The sequence below is a fragment of the Paramisgurnus dabryanus genome, chromosome 12, assembly GCF_030506205.2.
Source record: "Paramisgurnus dabryanus chromosome 12, PD_genome_1.1, whole genome shotgun sequence".
In the NCBI taxonomy this organism is placed as follows: domain Eukaryota; kingdom Metazoa; phylum Chordata; class Actinopteri; order Cypriniformes; family Cobitidae; genus Paramisgurnus; species Paramisgurnus dabryanus.
In genome coordinates, this window is record NC_133348.1 from 5,815,869 (window position 1) to 5,837,091 (window position 21,223).

The 21,223-nt window shown below is 43.5% G+C and overlaps 1 protein-coding gene across 3 annotated transcripts in view; it reads right to left on the reverse strand.

Moving 5' to 3' along the window:
- Positions 1 to 21,223, reverse strand: part of LOC135738295 (apolipoprotein(a)-like) — a 166,139-nt gene that overhangs the window by 52,274 nt on the left and 92,642 nt on the right. The window lies entirely within an intron of this gene.

The window sequence follows — 21,223 nt, forward strand, 5'->3', positions numbered from 1 at the left end:
AGAAAAAAAACTGTGGCCATTTTAGTGTATGTACCCTTTATTTTTATCAGAAAAATGTGAAAACTGATTTTTTTCCTCAAATCCTCAGTGGTTTGAGTAGGCTGTCAATAAATGTATTCCAAATACATATAACACATGTGCTGACAACATCCACTGAAAAAAATAACTCTTAAAACACATTTCTACATGATTTTGCATCAATTTAATGCAAAAAAGTAGGCGTTTTCTCACTTTTTTCCCAATATTTTCATCTCTACTTCATTGGGAATCAACTATTCCCCCAAGTTATTACATCAGTCAATATACCATTCTTTTCAACAAACAGTATACTCATTCCACAGAAGTTATTATAAAAATCTACGTGCATGAAGTAGAGCGCTGTAGTCCAAACCGGCCGTTCGCTGTAGGCTTTGAAAGGCAAATTATGTTAAAGAAAATATATCGCCTGGCAGTGAGCTTTATCATTTTACAGGTATTATTTATTCTATTATAGCTAGGGTTTAAAAAATGGGATCAGAAAGAATGTGACCTTTAAGTTATGTTAAATTATTTTGTTCCGTTAAAGTTGTAATAGTTGTCATATGAGGCAATAAATAATAAAGGTAATTTTATTGTGTGACACATTTCCATTGGGAGAACAGGGTTATGATGAAATTAAAAAGATCCCTAGGCCATGATTTTTAATAATGTGGACATTAACAATCATGTTATCCAGTATGTCTTTCGGAATTTGATTAGCCAAAAATTCTAGTAGGGTTCTGAGCCTTTTGATCGCCAACTAGTAGTGAAATCATCAAAGATCCATTGATTTTGGTTGGATTTTTTTTTTTTCTGTGGAATGAGTATACTGTTTGGTGATAAGAATGCCATATTGACTGATGTCATAACTTGGGGGAATAGTTGATTGCCAATGAAGTAAAAATGACAGTGAAATGAAAAAGGGAGAAAACACCTACTTTTTTGCATTAAATTGATGCAAAACGTCTCGGTTACGTATGTAACCCTCGTTCCCTGAAGGAAGGGAACGGAGACGTCACGTCGTGACCGACGAATTGGGAACTCGCTTAGAGAGACCAATCTGCTTCATACTCTACTAAAACGCCAATGAACTTGGCATTGAGATATTTGCATAATGCTGGCGCCGCCCCGCCAGGTGCGTATATAAGCCACAGGTGCAAATATGGAAATTAGCTTAATTTCGCTGAGAAAGCCGGAAAGTGTGACCGGCCGATAAACAGCAGGGAGCAGCCCTGTGGCGACGGGACGTGACGTCTCCGTTCCCTTCCTTCAGGGAACGAGGGTTACATACGTAACCGAGACGTTCCCTTTCAGTCGGTCACTACGACGTCACGTCGTGACCGACGAATTGGGAATCCCTACCAAAACGCCACTGAGGGCTGACCTCTTCCAGTGTCTGCGTAAAGCCCTCCGGTTCCACTTAAGGATAAGGAGAATTAGGTTTTAAGGCAGAAGGCCGGGCACTAGATGTTCCTTTAACCCCACAGTAGTGCCAGCGACTGGGAAGCGCCCTATCTGAGCGGTATAGGGACGCTGCGGAAGCCACCGCCCCGTTAAGGGCTATTGGTGGGCGAAAGTCAACCGTAGTTGAGGTATAAATGACAGCCGTGGCTGTGTAAGCAAAGCAGTGCTCTGCTGAGGGAAACGTGGGCTAGTAGGATTAACCCCACGGAAAAATACTCACAAAGGAACCCGGTGGGACGCAATGTGGATGCCCGAGCCAAACACAGGTTCGCGAGGATGCAGCTAGTGAGAGGCTGGCAGCGGATGCTCCGCAACATCAGGCTGCCAAGGCAGCGGAGGAAGGCAAAACAAATTATTACGCGTTTTTGCCTCGATGGCCTTCCATACTGAGCTCAGTTTGGAGCAGCAGTCGGAGGCTGCAAGCCGACCTGCGAGCCTGTTCTCTGTGCTTCCCCTAACGAGGAAAGAACACGAGAGGAGACAGGCTCGACACGAACACTGTAAAATCTAATGAACATATTAGGTGTCGCCCAACCAGCAGCTCTGCAGATGTCTGTTAGCGAGGAACCACGAGCGAATGCCCAAAATGAGGCAACACTTCTAGTAGAGTGAGCTCTCAAATTAAATGGACAAGGAATGCCCTGCAGATTATAAGCAAGGGCGATAGTATCAACTATCCAATGAGACATCCTCTGCTTAGTGACAGCTTTCCCTCTCTGCTGACCACCATAACAAACAAAGAGCTGATCTGAGGTCCTAAGGCTTTGTGTGCGATCCACGTAGATGCGTAAGGCTCGTACGGGGCATAATAAAGCCATGGTTGGGTCTGCCCTCCTCCGGGGGGCAGCGCTTGCAAGCTCACCACCTTATCTCTGAAGGGAGTGGTGGGAACTTTGGGCACGTAGCCTGGTCTGGGTCTCAGTGAGACAGCAGGACCAAACTGAAGGCACGAATCGTCAACAGAGAATGCATGTTAATTCCTTACTCTCTTCACGGAGACCAATGCTAGCAGGGTCAGAGTTTTCATTGACAAAAACTTTAGACTCGCAGACTGCAAAGGCTCGAACGCGGAACCTGTAGTAGGGCTTTAGCACCATGGACAGGTCTCAGGAGGAATAGAGGGAGGCGCGAGGGGTTTAGCCTGCGAGCGCCTCTTAAAATCTAATAACCAAATCATGCTGGCCAACTGAACTGCCGTTAATAAGTGAGTGATGAGCAGAAATAGCTGCGATATCAACTTTAATGGCGGAGGGACAGCCTACCATCTAACCTATGTTGAAGATATAAAAGCACAATGTTAAGCATTCTCTGGGGTCCTCGCGTTGCGAAGAGCACCAGGTGACGAAAAAGGGTTTCATTTAAGCGCGTAAGCCCGTCTTGTGGACGGTGCTCGTACCGCGTCGATGGTGTTAGATACCGCTTGCGATAAATCACCTAAACCTTGCGCGCGCTCAACGACCATACATGGAAATCCCACAGGTCGGGGCGCGGGTGCCATAATGTGCCCCTTCCTCGAGAAAGAAAGTCTTTCCTCAGGGGAAATCGCCAGGGAGGGGCTGTCGCGAGGAGCATTAACTTTGAAAACCAATTCCTGGTCGTCCAGTACGGGGCGACTAATAAAAGGCTCTCCTCGTCCTGCCTGACTTTGCACAGTGTCTGTGCGATTAAGCTCACTGGAGTGAATGCGTATTTGCGCATCCCCCGCGGCCAGCAGTGTGTCAGCACATCCACGCCGAGGCTGTCCTCGGTTAGTGAATAAAACAGGCGACAGTGGGTATCGTCCGGTGACGCAAATAGATCTATCTGCGCACGACCGAACTTATTCCAAATTAGCTGGACCGTCTGGGGGTGGAGTCGCCATTCTCCGGGGCGCGCAGCTCGGAAAAGCGCGTCTGCCGCTGTATTGAGCGTACCCGGAAAGTGAATGGCACGAAGGGACCTCAGATGCTTCTGACTCCAAAGGAGGAGATGACGAGCGAGATGCGACAGGTGACGAGAGCGCAAAAACCGCCTTAACGGTAAATAACGCAACAGTCGCAATGTTGTCGGTGTCGGCTAATACATCCTTCCCTCGTATCTCCATAGCGGAGCGTACAAGTCCCAGATATACAGCGCACCGCTCGCGGCAGTTGGGGTGCTATGCACACCCCTGAGACTGCAAGCCCGTCATACGTGGCTGCTCATCCCGTGCTGGGGGCATCGCATGTGCTACAGAATGCCAGGAGACCCGACTCAGAGGCATATCTTGCTATCAGAAATGCTGGGTCTGACCACGGGGTAAAATAGAAATGACACGCAGGTGTAATGGTTACACGGTGTATGCCATTGCGCCACGCTCTTCTCGAGACTCGATCGTAAAACCAATGCTGAAGCGGTCTCATATGAAGCAGCTCGAGCAGATGTCACGCCGCAGCTGCTGCCATATGTCCAGGAGCTTCTGAAATTGTTTCAGAGGGACCGCGTACTTCCCTCGAATTAAACCGAGGCAAGTCAGAACTGACTGGTTGCGCGCTCTTGTAAAACACGCCAATTAGTCGATCGAGTCTATTTCCATACTGAGAAAAGGATCCTCTGCACGGGGCAAAGTTGCTCTTTTCCCAGTTGACCTGATGACTTAACGAGCGAGATGCTGAAGCATTAAATCTCTGTGTTCGCGCACATCTGCCAAGAATATGCTATTATAAGTTGACATAAATATAAGCAGAATGTGAACAACGCTCTCTCTCTCTGAGATTTTAATGCCGTGACTAGCACTTCCATGGAGACACGGGGAGAGAGAGACAGCTCGAATGGTGTACTTAGTATTAGTATGTCCACTCCATGAACGCAGAGCGAAAAACGGTCTAAGGCGAGGGGAGATGGACACATGAAGTACACGTCTACAGGTCTATGCTGCAAACCGATCTGAATATTGAAATACGAGCCTCGGCGTATCATCCTAAAGGATCACACTTGTAGAGCCGGTGCGTAAATAAATCGGTCGTAACCCACCGCGTATTTTGGGTACTATGAGATAAAGGCTGGAAAAACCCCATCATCATTCTCGGTAAGAGGGACCGGCTCGAAACGTCCTTCGCCAGCAGGACATCGACTTTTGCACGCAGTACATGTGCATCGGACGCTTTCACTATAGTGAACGAATGTCCGAGAATTTGGGGGAGTGCCGGTAATTGTATTTCGTAACCGAGGCGGATAGTGCGTAAAACCCAACGAGACGGGCTGGGAACTGAAGCGAAGCATCCAGGGACCGTACGAGGAGAATTAACGACACTACCGAAGTACCCGCGGTGAGGCAGCGAAGCGAGACAGGTAGGGCTGCCGGTGCGTCTGCTGTGACAGCATAAACATCTACAGTATGTGTGTGTGTGTGACACTGACCTGAGCCCGCTGAGGGTGACGGTCGTCTGGTCTCCTCTGCGGAGAGCGCAGACTCCGATGAGGGTGCTGGTGGTCCGGTCTCCTCAGTGGAGAGCTCTGACTCCTCAGGACACCCGCTGGCGATAGAGGAGAGGTAGGGTGAGCAGGTGTACGTTCACGGCTCTCTCGATCCTCTGGAGACCTGGAGAGGGAAGAGGAATGCACTCTTATGTGTGGTTAAGTGGGTACCGGCTAGACAGCCGGTGGAACATAAGCAAACCAAGGATTTTCCACCCGACCCTCTACCGGGGGAAGGAGTGAATCACTGTCTCCTGAAGAGTGATCCTCTGCTACTCCGGGTCGCCCGTCTCTGGCCACTTAAACTCCCGATTTTCACGGGAAGCGGCTAAGCGGGCGGGGCGAGCTGCTGACGACCGGTTCCCCTGCGCTGCCGAGATGGGGTCCGAGGAGGGGAACGGAGGTGGCCGCCGCAGGACGCCGACGGCGAGAGGCAGACTGAGGAGCCGGCGTTGGTGGACCAGGGCAGCTCTCTTCCGCCGGGGCACGACCTAGGAGATCGCCTCAGTCTGCGCAGCGGAGTTGTACGACTCCCCGGGCTCGCCGAAGAGGCCGGTCTGTGAGACAGGAGCATTCAGGAAGTTGTTCTCGTCTGCGTCCGTCATGTAAGCCAGACACAGCCAAACGTGGCGATCTTGGACCACTGTGGTGGACATCGCACGACTGAAGGTCACGGCCTCCCTTGTAAATCTCTAAAGTCACTGCAGCAACGTTATTGCGTGCAGGGCTGAAGCCGCGTCTCCGCATGCCTGATAGGCATTGCCCGTAACCGGACGACTGTCTATACAAACACGAGAGGGAAGGGTTGGGTGGTCCCTCCAGGAACGCAGCTGCAACGTAACCCCCCGCTCTACTGAAGGAAGCCCCGTCCTTATAGCGGCTCGGTTGGATGAGGGAGGTGAGAGGTGAAAGCTGAACGGCCGAGACGGCCGCAAATCACGTCAGCTCTTCGTGCCGTCGGGAAAGGCAGGCACAGGAGGTGAGGACCGTAGAGGCCCGGGCAGCTCCGAAGTACCAATCATGTGGGCGGGACGGTTCGGGCGGAGAGGGATTAACCCCTCCAACTCTACTGTCTTCGCCGCTCGAGCGGGCACGGCCGCTATCTCCGGGACGAGTCCGCCTCGGAGGGAAAAAATGGGCACCCCTCTGATGCTGCAGAAGTGACGGGATCAGAAGGAGGTCCAATGGATTCGGCAGAAATCGCAGAACACGACTCTGCAGTCTCCACCGGAGCCTCAACCGGCATAGGATGAGAAGGCCGGTAGGTGAAGGACGCATCCTCTGTCCTACTCAGCGTAGTAATGCGAAGAGCGTCCTGCGAGCGCTTGACAGTCGCACCATAGCGGCGTTCAGCACTGCAAAGGCGCGGACGTCGTTCCCGTAGAAACGACAGTCGTCTCCGCAATCCAAGAGGGTTATGCTCTCACAGAGAGAGCAAAAGCTCTCCACGAACGCAGCCTCGGAGTGCTCGATGCCCAAGCACGAAGACAGCGCTCGTAACCGTCACTGGAATCCCTGTACTTCTCGCATCCAAGATCGCACGGAGGAAAAGCTATCCTGAAAAGGACGCTGATCTCCGAATATACGAGAGAGTGGCTGTCTTTAAAAAGACACAGAGCTCTCACGTATCACTCTTTAGGGAAATCACTCTTAGGTGCTCAGCTGATGATGCGCACAGGGAGAGGCAACGCACACACTAAACTCAAAACAAAAAATATGCAGAGCAGTGGAATACTGCGAGCGTCCGCTGTGTTAGTACTGCTTGTCAATCAACTTCAGCAACCGTTCCCAGAAGAGCAGAGAGTAGCTTCTCAGTAGCAGATAATGCCGGCTTTCGAAGCGAAAAAGCTAATTTCCATATTTGCACCTGTGGCTTATATACGCACCTGGCGGGGCGGCGCCAGCATTATGCAAATATCTCAATGCCAAGTTCATTGGCGTTTTAGTAGAGTACGAAGCAGATTGGTCTCTCTAAGCGAGTTCCCAATTCGTCGGTCACGACGTGACGTCGTAGTGACCGACTGAAAGGGAACCATTTGTTTTATAAGAGTTATTTTTCAGTGGATGTTGTCAGCACATGTGTTATATGTATCTGGAATGCATTTATTGACAGCGTCCTCAACCCACTAAGGATTTGAGGTAAAAAAAATCATTTTTCACATTTTTCTGATAAAAAATAAAGGGTACATGCACTAAAATGGCCAAAACATTTTTTTTTTCGATGTTTCCGGCAGAGCAGACCCTCCAATTATTGGTTCTTGGGGTCAAAGTTAACAGAGAAAAAACACAAATAAAAAGTATGGCAGACCATGTCAGGTTCAACCCAGGTTCATCAAATGAAGGGCAGATTTCTGTTATGATTTTTTTATGTATTGTTTTAATCAATCTCAAACTTGTAAACCTACACTGATAAAATGACTCCAAATCAACATATATTTTGTTACTTTAACTTAATTTCAACTTGTTTTTATGTCAACTTATCACAAATCAAAACTTCATAAGTTGAACTGACTTGCAAACCTAAACCTTTTTTAACAAATGTGCTGGTCCCTCATGTTGGCTGGTTGCAAAGTGAAACACAAGTTCATGTCATTAAACTAAAACAAATGTTCTTGTTCTTATAATATAACTATATTGTATAGTATTTATATTGTATTTAGAAATGTCTATTCTAAACATCCAGACCATTAAAAAGCAATACAAAATAAGAGGTCATAGGATGGGTTGCACCAACAAGGATTAAATTAAGCAGAGTTTAGAGCTTATCTAGGGCCGTTTCTCAATATGCGTTCTTGTCTGTACCTTTGTTCTTGTGGACTTTTAAAACGTCCTCAGTCGCGGCCCAAGTACTGTTCCAAATCCAATTTCGCGTCAAGTTCACATAACATCCCCGGATGTGTTCTTGATCCACCCATTTTAACAAGGATGCATCAGGAGGTGACTTGTGCGGAAGCTTAAAACTTGCACAATATTCAAAATATTACTCTTTCTGTTTCATAAATGTAGTTTTAAGAGCTGTTTAACTGAGAATATAAATGAATAAACTTCAAATATGTGGTCAGTTAGTAAAGATAACACCTACAGTTAGTAAAGATAACACCTGTATATTAAAATTTCCTTTTGGATAAGTGAGTTCCGGAGAATCAGCAGGTGGTCAGCGGCATGTACACCGACGAGGGCAGCCTGATCTCGGCAAGTCCTTCGAAATTTGCCGCGGTCTCAGTGCAGCTGCTTTCCCCTATGGTGTCTGATGGTCAAACATAAAATATTCCCTTTGGATATATGAAACTGCCATTTTTTTGTCTCATCAATTTATTTCTCTTTATTATTCATATGAAGTCTGTTATTTGTTATTATCCTTTTAACTGATGGTAAAGTTTCATAACTTAAATGACATATTTTCTATATAATCTTAACACTAGTCATTTACTGCGCTTTACTTTAACTGGATGTTTTTCTTGTGTTTATTTCATGTTGTATTAAAATTAATGGTTGTGTTTTATATCATACTTCATTTTGTAATAAATACATTAAAGCTAATCAGCGTATTGACTTGTTGCCTTTCGTGTTTACCACATATTAGGGTTTTTGCATATTATATATTCTGTTAAAAACACATTAAAATAAGAATAGCCAGGACTGCATGTATTAGTTAAACTGAATGATGACCTCAAGTACTCTGCTGTTCCATTTGCAATATAACCAGACTCGCGTCCTTTCGTCCTCAGGAGTTTGTTCTTCCGAGTCTGATGACGAAGGATGCAAGTCCAAACTTGGCTTACTTGGTACTGAAAAACAGCCTAGGGTTTGTTGATCTTAGTTTAATTTTAAATTGAGTTGTGTTGCACCACTTAAATTTAAACATAGATTAACAAATCTTAGATTAAAACTTTAACCCGTATTAAAACTTCCAAACCAACTTTAAACCAACCGGCAAGTTTTAAACTGCGTTTGTCCTTGTGTATGTGTTTTGTTGTTTTCCATTCCCCTTCTTGTTAGTAGTTTTTCGTTTTCCCTTCGCTTGCACATTGACCTCTCCACCATCCATCTCCTGTGTCTGGAGCAGAGAGATCATCTGCTGGCCCATCACACATGGGACTTTATTGACCTCTCACGCCGGACACGCTTGAATTATATGTGTCAAGGGTGCATGCCAGAAAACTTTGCCACTTTTTTGGAGTGGGTGCTGGCTTCCTGTTTATCACCAGCCAGAATGGAGGTCGCCGCCAGCCCCACTCCCACGGCCTGCCGCCACTCAGAAATGCGGACCCGAACAACACCATGGGCAGAGAGCCCAGAGCTCCAGTGACCCAGAGCAACCCCCTGACTTACCAGCCCTGTTGGCAACACCGCAAGTCGCTGTGGGAGTTTTGGTAGAGTTTGAGGGCTTTGGAGAGAGCCCCGTCCACACTTCCACCACTAAGAGTGAGCCATCAGCAGACTGGGGGCTATATCTCTCTGGCTCCACCATGGATGTCCAGATCCCCCTTCTACACCTTTGTCGCTTGACCCACCGGCTCCATCCCCGCCTCAGCTCCCCAGGCTCTCTGGCTGCTTGGCTCCGCCAAGCGTCACTCCCTCCAGCCGGTCTTCCCCATCATCTGTCCCCCGGGTGTTGAGTGATGCCCCTCCACCCTGGCTCCTCCCGCAAGCGACTCCACCCTGGGGCTTCCCTCTGGCTGCTCTCTGTCCAACCACACGGTACCTGCTCCAGACCCTCCCTGGCTCTTCCCTCCCTCATTGTCACCCTTCATAATTAGTTTTGTGTTAGTTTTATTTAATTTTAGTTAATTACCCTCACCTGTCTCTCCTTATCATCCTCCTCAACACCATCAATGTTTATATTTGTTGTTCTCTATTTATGAAACGCTGGCTTAGTTGCATATGTTGTTGTTTCTCGTCCTTGTTTTATGCTGTTTATGTCAGCGTTGTTTATTAAAGGGTTAGTTCAGCCAAAAATGAAAATAATGTCATAAATGACTCACCCTCATGTCGTTCCAAACTCGTAAGACCTCCGTTCATCTTTGGAAACACAGTTTAAGATGTTTTAGATTTAGCCCGAGAGCTTTCTGACCCTCCATTGAAAATCTATGTATGGTATACTGTCCATGTCCAGAAAGGTAATAAAAACATCATCAAAGTGTAAGAGGAAAAATAAAATATATATCCATCCGTTTGGCCCCATGGCGGAAACCAAACATCATGGCAGAAGGATCGTCATGCGTTCGGTCTTTTCCAGTGATTATTACCAATGACGATTTAACGTTACGCAACTTAGGTAGCTTCATCTGACTCCAAAAGATAAAGAACACATAGATATAATTGTGGAATTTGGATAAACGTTTGATCATTCTATTTAACTCATCATTATATTGACTCGTTCAAGTGGATCTCAATTGTCGCTTAATTAATGGCAGTCAATACGTCAATGTTTAACTCTGGTAAACAGAGTTAACTAGTTCGTCAGACCAAATAATTAAAGGCAGTAGATGCGTCAATGCTTAACCCTGTAGTTAAAATTAAGTGGTACAGACGATGAGCCAAACTTTACTCTATTGATAAAGAGTAAGTGGTTTGTCAGACCAAAAATAATGCGGTAACAAAGTATACATCAATTTACTTGTAGTCAATAATTCCGAGTAAGGCAGAATGGATCCAAATGTAAAAATTTATTAACCAAGTAGGAAAAACATAATTCAGTAGCCAATTTACAATCCAATTAAAATTCGAAACAATCAAGCAAAAAAACATTGCATACCTGGTAAGGAAATGAAGATCTGGTTACAGATTCCTCAAAAAGAAATAAAAATACATGATGCTATATACATAAAGTGGGTGATTGATTGGTCAACATGTCTAAGGTAGGAGGTGTCTCCCAACATTAAGTTAAGTTTACTTATTTTATTGTTACAGATTAACATTGAATCCTGTTGTCATATTAATCAACGCAAATGTACCACTTACATTAAAACACTTCATATGACACCAAACAAGACCAGTGGCCGGTTGCATAAACCTTAAAGACGAGTCTTAAAAGTTAGTCATGAATTTTTTTCTTCAAGACTGATCATACCTGTTTTAAGTATGTTACATAGAAAGGTAGATTGGTTTACTTTAAATACAAATAATAAGACTGATTAGCCCTAACCAATTGCTAGTTAGTCAGAATCATTCTTAAGACGCAGTCTTAACATCGCGGCTATGTTTATGCAACCGGCCACAGATTCTTTGTGAATGTAGAATGCATTCCATATACAGTTTGCTCTTAGAACATAAGGAGAGGGGGACGAGAAGTGCGATACGGTGTGACTCTTCTGTCCCCACACCATGGGGGGGGGGTTCTCGGGGGTAGATGTGAATTGGTCGAGAAAGGTTTCAGATGATAATTCAACAGGAATTAGAAAACGGTTCCCTGTGGATTCAACCATTTGGTGCTGCCCTGCTGTTAAAAACAGCATCAAACCAGCGTGGGAATTATGCTGGTCTATGCTGGTTTGATGCTGGTTTAGCTGGTGGTCACCAGCATACCAGCACCAAAACACAACATATGCTGGTCTTGCTGGTATGAGCAGCATGAGATGCTGGTGCTAATGCTGGTTTGGTGCTGGTTTAGCTGGTGCTGATGCTGGTTTAGCTGGTGTTCACTAGCAAACCAGCACCAAAACACAACATATGCTGGTCTTGCTGTTATGCTGCTTTTTTCAGCAGGGTGATCTTACAAATATCTTTTGTCAGGGTTTGGCATCATCTTACAAAAGTAGTCCATGTGACATCAGTGGGTCAGTTAGAATTTGTTGAAGCAGCGAAAATACATTTTGGTCCAATAATTACGACTTCATTCAGAATTGTCTTCTGCTGACGTACAACACTGCTGACGTTTTATCCTCAGACATGTTTGCAAAGACCTTTTTTTCAAACTTACAGAGTGCGTCTCCCTCAGACTGTAAACAAAGCTTGGGTGCAAAAAAGCTGGGGTGCACCAGAAAACACGTCGTCAGCAGTGTAGTTAGTTCAATAAACTCTGAGAAGGTTAACTCTGAGTTAAGCGCGTGCACAACCACTATGAAAAGCCATCATCAATAGAGCTCAGATATTACGATTTACCTTGGCAACAGCACGTGACCAAGAGGTCTTAATTCTTTTTACTACTAAAACTGAAAGTGTTGCTGCAAGTGTACAGCAACTACGAGCATATATTTTAAAGAAAAAAAATGTTGGAAATTGCTACTCTAGTGAATAGCAGCACTACCCACTAGACCAACGATAATGATGAGTATATTCCCAAGAAATGTAAAGGCAACTGTTCAGATATAAGAGTACGGCTACAAAGGCTAATATTAGTCATGTAAGGATATTTATATATCTAAAATGACTGCAAAAAAAATACCGCTCACATAAATGCAAGTGGATAAGACAAAAATTCACTCGGGGTCTCAAAATCCTCTTGCAACATAAATGTAACTTCCTACAAATAAATGCAGCATCATCATCTACAGGATCCTCTATAAAAGCTATATAAATTGTATCTGCTAGGTTTACTTTTGTCATTTCAATATACTGTTTAATTTTTTTGTTTAAATTTAAGTGTAATTTGTAAAATATATAAAGCACTAAGGTAAAATGATTTGCACTGGCAATTTGATTATAACTTAAAGACAGCTAAAAACATATTTTACAGTGTACTTAATATGTGCGCAATTAATGAATTTACTAAAGCTACTAACAAGATTAAACACAGCTACTCCTTTAAAAATGGGGAGGTGACTGCCAGAAACTCAGAGTTTACAGGATAAAACCTGCTCCCGACCAGTTAGGTTCACAGAGTAAGTTACTCCGGAAACAGACTCTGAGTATAATTACCTCTTCTTCTGAAACAGGCTTGACTTACCCCACTGTCTCAGGTTTAACCTACCTCCCATTTTGAAACAGAAAACACAGAGTTTCCCTCATATCAGGGTTAACATACTCAGAGTTTTTACTAAACCACCTTTCTGAAACAGGCCCCAGCAGCGTCACAGCAGTCTCATGCGTGCGGTTCACAACAGACCCGAAAGAGAAGACAATGTTGAATAAAGTCGTAATTTTTGACCAAAATGTATTTTCAATGCTTTAACAGATTCTAACTGACCTACTGATGTTACATGGACTACTTTGATGTTTTTATTACCTTTCTGGACATGGACAGTAAACTGTACATAGATTTACATTGGAGGGTCCGAAAGCATTCAGACTAAATATAAAACATCCTAAACTGTATTTCCAAAGATGAACGGAGGTCTACCCTGGGAAAAAACAGTATCAAACCAGCATGGACCAGCATGGAAATTATTCTGGTCTATGCTGGTTTGATGCTGGTTTAGCTGGTGCTAATACTGGTGATGATGCTGGTTTAGCTGATGTTCACTAGCGAACCAGCACCAAAACACAACATATGCTGGTCTTGCTGGTATGCTGTTTTTTTCAGCAGGGTAACGAGTTTGGAACGACATGAGGGTGAGTCATTAATGATATTATTTTCATTTTTGGGTGAACTAACCCTTTAAAGTTTCCAGAGTTTTTGTAATCTCTGTGTCCTCGTTTTCCTCACATACCAAAGTAAACGTTATAAGAGCAATGTGGCAGGAAATATTGCGAAGCTCAGATATTGTGATGTATGAATGCAATGTGTCGACGCATTTGTAATGAGGCGCCGCCATATGTGTTCATTTACTGCCCTTCAGTTCCTGACTGGAGCGCAGGACAGAGAAGTGCATATGAGCACCAGTAGCTCTCACCGGTGCTGTTAATAATCTTTGTGCGATTTTTGTGTGATTGGTGTATTTAAAAAAGATGTCTTTGTATGTACTGTAGGATAAGGAGGGTATCCTGGATTTGACGCTTCAAAGCCAACAAAACATGTTACTGAGCCGCAAAACTCACTCTGTTGAGACGTTATAATAACGCATCTTTGAATAGCGAAACCACGCTATGATTTACCCACACATTTAATTGAAAAAAATGTATTCAATTAAAAAAACAATTATTTAAACCTCCTCATATGCAAGTTTAAAGTTAATCCCTTACTGACATTTAAAACCGAGTTTAAAGTAATGAAGCAACAGGGTTAAAGATAATCTAGGTTTACTGTAAAATTTAAACCTGGATCAAAATGATGTTTGTTTAATAACGTGTTTAAATGTAACCTTGTTTATTTTAAAACAAAATATTGTCATGATTATTAAAGACAGAACCCAAATGCAGGCACAAATGAGTTTTAATAAATAACAGAAAGCTATCAAGATCCAAACAAGGCAAAATTAATATGACCAACATGACAAAGGTAAGGAAGACAATAAACGTTGCGTACGCACAAAATGGGCATTGAAATATGCGTACGCAATTTTCCACGCACATATTGGGATTTATAAAAAATAAACTTGCCGTAAATAAATGCGCACCGTACGGATGCTCTCGTCTGTGCGTATGCACTCTTTTTGAGCGAAGTGAAAGAACACAAACTCTGTTCTTGTTTTTATAAACATTTAGTTTTAAAATTCCGGTTTAATTCATAAAGATCAGGAGTGGGGAACCCTGGGTCCTGGAGGGCCACTGTCCTGCAGAGTTTAGTTCCAACCCTAATCAAACACACCTGAATTTCATTTCCAAGTAATCCGGAAGGCTTTAAATAGATTTTTCAGGTGTTTAATTAGGGTTGGAACTAAACTCTGCAGGACAATGGCCCTCCAGGACCAGGGTTCCCCACCCCTGATAAAGATCATCACTTAAATCGCATATAGGAGTTGCACCTGCCTATGAAGCAAATATTTAACAGATGAAAAGTATTGAAAAGACGAAGCCTCTACAGTGAATGCAGTGCCAAACACTGTCATGAGCGCATCTGCGTGTTAGAAATGCAAGGCTATAAAGAACTTGGCTAAATGAGTAAGTATTTTACTTCACTCAGCAAACACTAAAGGCTAATGTTTCATGTATTTGAGGAAAACATTTAATCTCCCTCTGAGTTTGTTTTCCATTAAAAATGTTATGAATATAATGACACCTGTCTGGTCATTTGTGAAACCAGTATCAACTTTGACAATGCCAGTGTTTAAACAGTCTTTTTATAATTTCATAAAAACCCATAAGGCAAAAAAAATAATTTCTCTGGCCAAAAGTATATTTTAAATATATGCAAAATAAGTTAATTTTATAAAGTATATTTTTTAAGTTGAAACTATTTTAACTTTTTAAAAATTGTTATGTTTACAGGTTCGTAACATAAAGTTTTTCTTCCAATGCGACGTATTTCCTTGAATTCAAATATATGAAAGGCTAAATATATTTTTTTGGAATTTTGTGTATATTTTGAATTTCAAAAATATATTTTAATATGTGTACATATATATTTTTTTATTTAATTTTTGCCATATTTATTTATGTTTTATTTTTTTTTTATTTGTTTGCCGTATGGGTAAGTAGCGTTTTTTTTTTTTTTTTTTTTTTTTTAAATGACAGGTTTCAATTGGACAGCGACAAAAATTTCCCTGAGTTTTGTAACGTCAATCCATATTAAAATGATATGCAGACACAGTGCTTTAAGTGGCCCAAAAGAGGTGCTTTTTTTGCTGACTCGACTACTATATTTAAATAGGGTTTATATTCAGCAGCCAACAGAAGACCTTGTAAAAAATAATAAATCCTTTTATAAGTTTGTGGATAAATAAAATGTACAAAAGGTAGATATAGGAATAAAATTTTCAGCATGGTTAAATGCTATAACTAGTTGTTCAGATAGAAAGAGCTTGAATAATAAACTTTAAAATGACACCAAGTCCAGTCTATGGGTTCAAGAATAACAAAATACTGGCCATTTCATACTAGAAAGTCTTCACTTTATTTTGTCCCATTGTTTTACATTTTGCGGGTGGTAAAACTACTGTGCATGTCGTTTAAATGCATTAAAATTTCGTTCACTTGTAGTTTAGCAATTAAACTAAATTTCTATTACAATTTCAAGAATGTTTTTACGCTGCACATCGCCTGATGAAATCCGAAGTTGCGTCAAGGGGAACCAAACTGACAGCCACGACAGCGGAGATTGTCACGTACCTACAAAAGGGTATTGGAAAAAGCTTGTGTCTGACCTGTAGCTATATCATTCTGGCTTGGTGGGATGTCAGTCAGCAAGTCCTCTGATTCTGACCTTGTTATTTTACTACTCAGAGTATAAAACAAGATGGGCATATTGGGCATATAAAGCGACACATGCGCTTTTACTGTAACTTGTAAACGCAAGGGTGTATGGGTTATGTAGTCTCTGCTCTCGGTGGGACGAATTAGGAAGCGTACATTGTGAAGGGCGCTCTCAAAAGCGGCAGCGCAGCCAAGGATTAAATTAAAACTCTGATTTTTAAACAGATGTGCAGATGAGCGTTCCGGTACGCTAAAAGCACGTTCTGTGCGCACGGAGAGGTGGTGGTACGCTCAAGAGCTATATTTGGAAGTAGCGGTACTTAGTACCGGCGCGTTCCGGCCCACTTAAAGCACTGTGCAGACCACATTATGCCCATTAAAACGAAGGGTTGTATGCTCCATTTATGGTTGTTTCGGGGAAGAGATGGGGCGGAGAAGCACGTATGCACAATCTTCTGCTCATTGGGATTTAGGAATGGAATTTTGCGCAGTTTCTGGAGTAATTCTGCCTTATGTGCGTACGCACTTTTTAAGGATGGAATCTACGCAAAGTTTTATACAGGAGGCCCCTGGACATTAAATAGGGAAACTAATCAAGGAAACCGGGTAAGAGGAGTTACTAATAATAATCATTAACTAGATAACAAGGGGGGTGGGGCCAGACTCAAAACTGGGGAACACATAGGACACAAAACAGAGGTCAGTAGCTCCCCCACATGACAATATAGGAGAGAGGTAGCAATGCAACGATCCTATCACAATTAACTCAAAAATACATACAGTAAAAGCTGAAAGAATCGTGACAGATTTAAAATGGGGTGCAACAGAATTATTAAATAAGCCTTGATTTAAACCAGATTTAAACCTAATCCTAATTGGTGCAACCCACCCATAGAGTCTTAGAGGTAGGTGAGCGGAGCAACAAACTAATGCCGGGGTTAATTGTAACACACGTTGAGCGAGTTGTTCTTCCAGTATTGTTTTCATGCTGCAAGAAGATGATATCCCGCAATTTTTTGGAAAGATTCAATGTTTTTCCATAGAGTTATTGAAGAAAGAGTGTTTTGGTGGCATTCAAGTACATTTTTTCATCAAGTTTTTTTCAGTTTCTGAGTTTAGTTACTAAACCCAAAGTTATATAATCTAGTCGATGTCTTGTTGACTAAAACATAACATCATTTTCAAATATGTCAGCATCCCTGCTGAAAAAACAACATCAAACCAGCATGGACCAGCATGATTTATGACCAAAACTATGCTGGTTTGATACTGGTTAGGCTTGTGTTCACTAGCAAACCAGCACCAAAACACAACATATGCTGGTCTTGCTGGTATGCTGGTGTTTTCAGCAGGGATTTCTTAGCAACTTTTTTTGGGTGATTTGAAAATATTTTCACCCAGCAAGGTTAGTTATAACGTTGTGTTACAACTTACCCCTAATGTGAACAGCACTAATGATACAAAAACAGCTGTCGTTAGCCTAATTCTTGCCTTTGTTTTAAAAAGGTTACACACTAATGATTGATGGCTGCCAACAAAATAAATGTACCTGTCTTATGAACAAAAATAAGTTGACATAATTTTTGATATCTTTAAAATTGATTAAATAAGGTCATGTCAAAGATTGAAATCATAATTAAATGAATGGCTAAAATCAAACTTTGTTATCTCAGAATTAGATTAAATGGTAAGTACTGTACTAGAAACAAACGTCAAATGTTTATTTGTAGCAGAGATGTGTGTGTTGCCTGTGTAAAAATATAATAAATCGAACTCAAAGTTTTTTCAACGATTGAGTCATAACCAAAAAGCATTAGGTTGTGCCCCGCTCTCTCCAACTTTGCTTACAAAATGACTTTAAGCAGAAGCTGTATTTTTTATACATCTTATTTATGTAGAATAAGATACTGACACCAATAATACGTACCAGGCTGAGGTTGATCTTCACACATGGGCACATTGCAGTATTCCACGGGTTTTTCAGGGTCTGTGGTGTAACACCAGGGCTCAATGCCACCACCAGGATTCCTGCAGTAATTATTTTCAAGACCTCTGCAATTCAATGATTCTTAATGTTAAAGGAATAATTCACACAAAACTGAAAATCATTTACTGATTACAAGAGATTTAATATTAATAACCGTCACTGGTACTGATATGAACATGAATTGGAATCTTCTAAGAGAGGGACTTTACGCATGCACAGAATCGACAGGTCTTGTATGTGTTTTTCTTACAAGACCTGGGGTCAGTTGCACCAGCTCGGCGTACACCTGATGGTAAGCTAAAATGCGCTTTACGTCCTATGTAAAAATTACACCTGTTGCACCATCTAGACACAGTGTACCTCCAATAATCTCATATATAGTGCACTACATTAAGCGTTCACTATTTTGTACATGGCGGGCGCCATCACTCACTATTTACCATGATACAACTAGAGACAAACTCGTAACTGGAAACAGCTGAAGGATACTGACAGTAAACACTACAAATGTACATTCATACAATTTTGTAATACTTGTCAGTTATTTTCTATTTAAAAAATAAATTAAAAATAAATGTGATACCTTTTGATACCTCAAAATATAATACATTTGTTTATTAAATATAATAAATAAACATAATAGTAAATAAATATGACAAGCCATTGTTCCCTATCAATACGGTTCACTTCACATGCCATCAGCAGCTGACGCTATGGGGGAAACTCCTGTTCTGTCATGACTTCTGGGTGATCGATGGTGGTGTGTGGGGTATGTGTTTGTTTATTTACCTGTGGTGAAGGTTCCTCATGTGTTCACTAAACCCCGCCCGCTCGTTTCGGCAATTGTTCACCGGTGGTGTCTTGTTTACTTTTCCCTTTATATATTCCACGCCGTCCTGTCTCTCGTTGCGCGCTCATTGTCTTGCTACCCAGCCTTGTCTTGTCGGACGTTTCTGTGTATTCTCTCTAGTTACTCCAGGTTTGGCTTTTGGCGTCCAGAGGCTCGTCTTCACCCGGGATCCTCTCGCCTGTGGATTATATTTGCCATCCTCATTGACTCTGTTTGTTTTCCCGGAAACAGCTGGTTCGCTTCGTATTCAGGCGGTACACCAGTTGCTTTCGGGTTTCTCCTGCTGTCTCCATTCCATGAGTGGTGTATCCAGGTATCGCACATTGTGGATTATATGAACTCTATTGACTCTGATTGTTTCTCGGAACAGCTGGTTCGCTTCGTATTCAGGCGGTACACCAGTCACTTCCGGGTTGCGTCAGCTACATTTGCATCCGCAGTGGATTACCTCCAGTCTTTGAACATTGGATTTAACATCGTCCATTTCCGCCTTTCATCCACCTTCAGTTGTGCGTGTTTCATGCCCTCTGTCGCGTGAGGTGATTGTGCTGGTGTCAACGACGGTGAACGTGGGTGGCTCTCTCTTTTCAAGATCTGAACTGGACTATTTTTCTATAGTGTTGACTCACTCTCGTGTGTGCTTCATACCGACAGTAGTGATTACATCCAGAGTGAGTCGAGGGGGTTGCCGTGTGTGGTTCTAGAAATATTGACTTTGCTCTGCATCTATCTCTTTTCTAAATAAACATTGTTAACTTGCTATTGACTCCGAACCCTTCATTGTGACATGTTCACTCCGCGATTGAAGCCTATTGGTTAATGTCTGTAAAAATTACAGACAAATGGCGTTTAAGCCTGCAAAAGGGGGAGGGTATACGCCCTTTATAAGTCCGAGTCGAAGGCAGAAACTTTTTCTCCTTCAGTGCGATCCTCTTGCTGCTCAGAAGAAGCAGCCTTACTTGCTGTCGACATAAGCCCTGCAGCGGAATCAAGACCTAGCGTATTCCCCTGCCGCTTTCCAGTTGAGCACAAAAGAGCGAATTTCCATTCAAGAGCGAATTTCCAGAAGCACGCTGATATAATGTTGTTCGGCATTGTGGCTCGTGCTGAGCCCCTTTGCCCATGGATGATTCCCATGATTCCCACGATGAGTGCGCCTGCCTGGGTCCTGCGCCCACTGTGAACTTCTTCCCCCTGCGGTGCTGCGTTTCCGTCTCGCCCCTTTCAAAAGGAAGGCTTCCAGCACTCCACCGCTTAAACAGCAGCGGAGCCGTGAACCTGAGAGGCGCCCTATCGCCCTATCTGACCTATCTACTTCGAGAAACTATAAAAACGCCAATGAACTTGAGCATGCAGGTATTTGCATAATGCCGGCGCCGCCCCGCCAGGTGCGTATATAAGGCGCAGGTGCACAATACCAAATTAGCTTTTATTGCTTCGAAGCCGGCAGACATCTGCTCTCGAGAAGCGTATACTGATCTTCGTAGATCCCTGTTCTTGGAGGAAAAAGATCTCAGCTTGCTGAAGTTGGTTGGGCGAAGACACCTCAGCGGAGGCTCGCAGTGTTTCTCCACCCTTTCTCTCTCTCTATCTCTTTCATTTTAGGATTTGAGTTCGAGTGAGTGCGTTGCCTCTCCCTGTGTGTTTCACCAGCTTGCACAAAAAGTGATTTCTCTAAAAGAGCAGCACGTTTGAGCTTTGTGTCTTTTTAAAGACAGCCACTCTTTCGTGTCACGGTCGGGTGCGTCTTTTTAAAGATGGCATTCCGCCCGTGCTCAGTTTCTGGATCCGGTGTGTTCATCGCTCCCCGGGATGGCCATGAGCGTTGTCTTTGGTGTCTGGGGCTCCAGCACGTAGAGGCAGCGTTGCGTGATAGCTCATGCTCTGTCTGCGAGGGCATGACTATGGCGGATTTGCGGAGACGGGTGTTGTTTCTCCGGGAACGGCACCCGCCTTCCAAGTCTGGTACTGCTAAGAGCGCAGTTACCAGACTTGCGAAGGATGACCTCCGCATAACGGTGCTGGGTCGGTCTGCTGGTTCGTCCAGTAGCTCCCAGCGCCCTGATCCGTTGCCAGCGGAGGTCCCGATGGAGACGAGTGGCCCGTGTTCTACGGTGTCCTCGCGCTCTGTCGAGCCTCCACCCGACGCGATGTCCACCGTACCGTCGGAGGGGGGGTTGTCAGCCTCGGACGTCGATCCGGATCCGCTCCCGCCTTCGGGTCGGGTTGCGGGTCCTGCGTTCGACCCCGAGATGGCAGCCATGCTCGCTCGGGCGGCGGCGGCGGTCGGCTTGGAG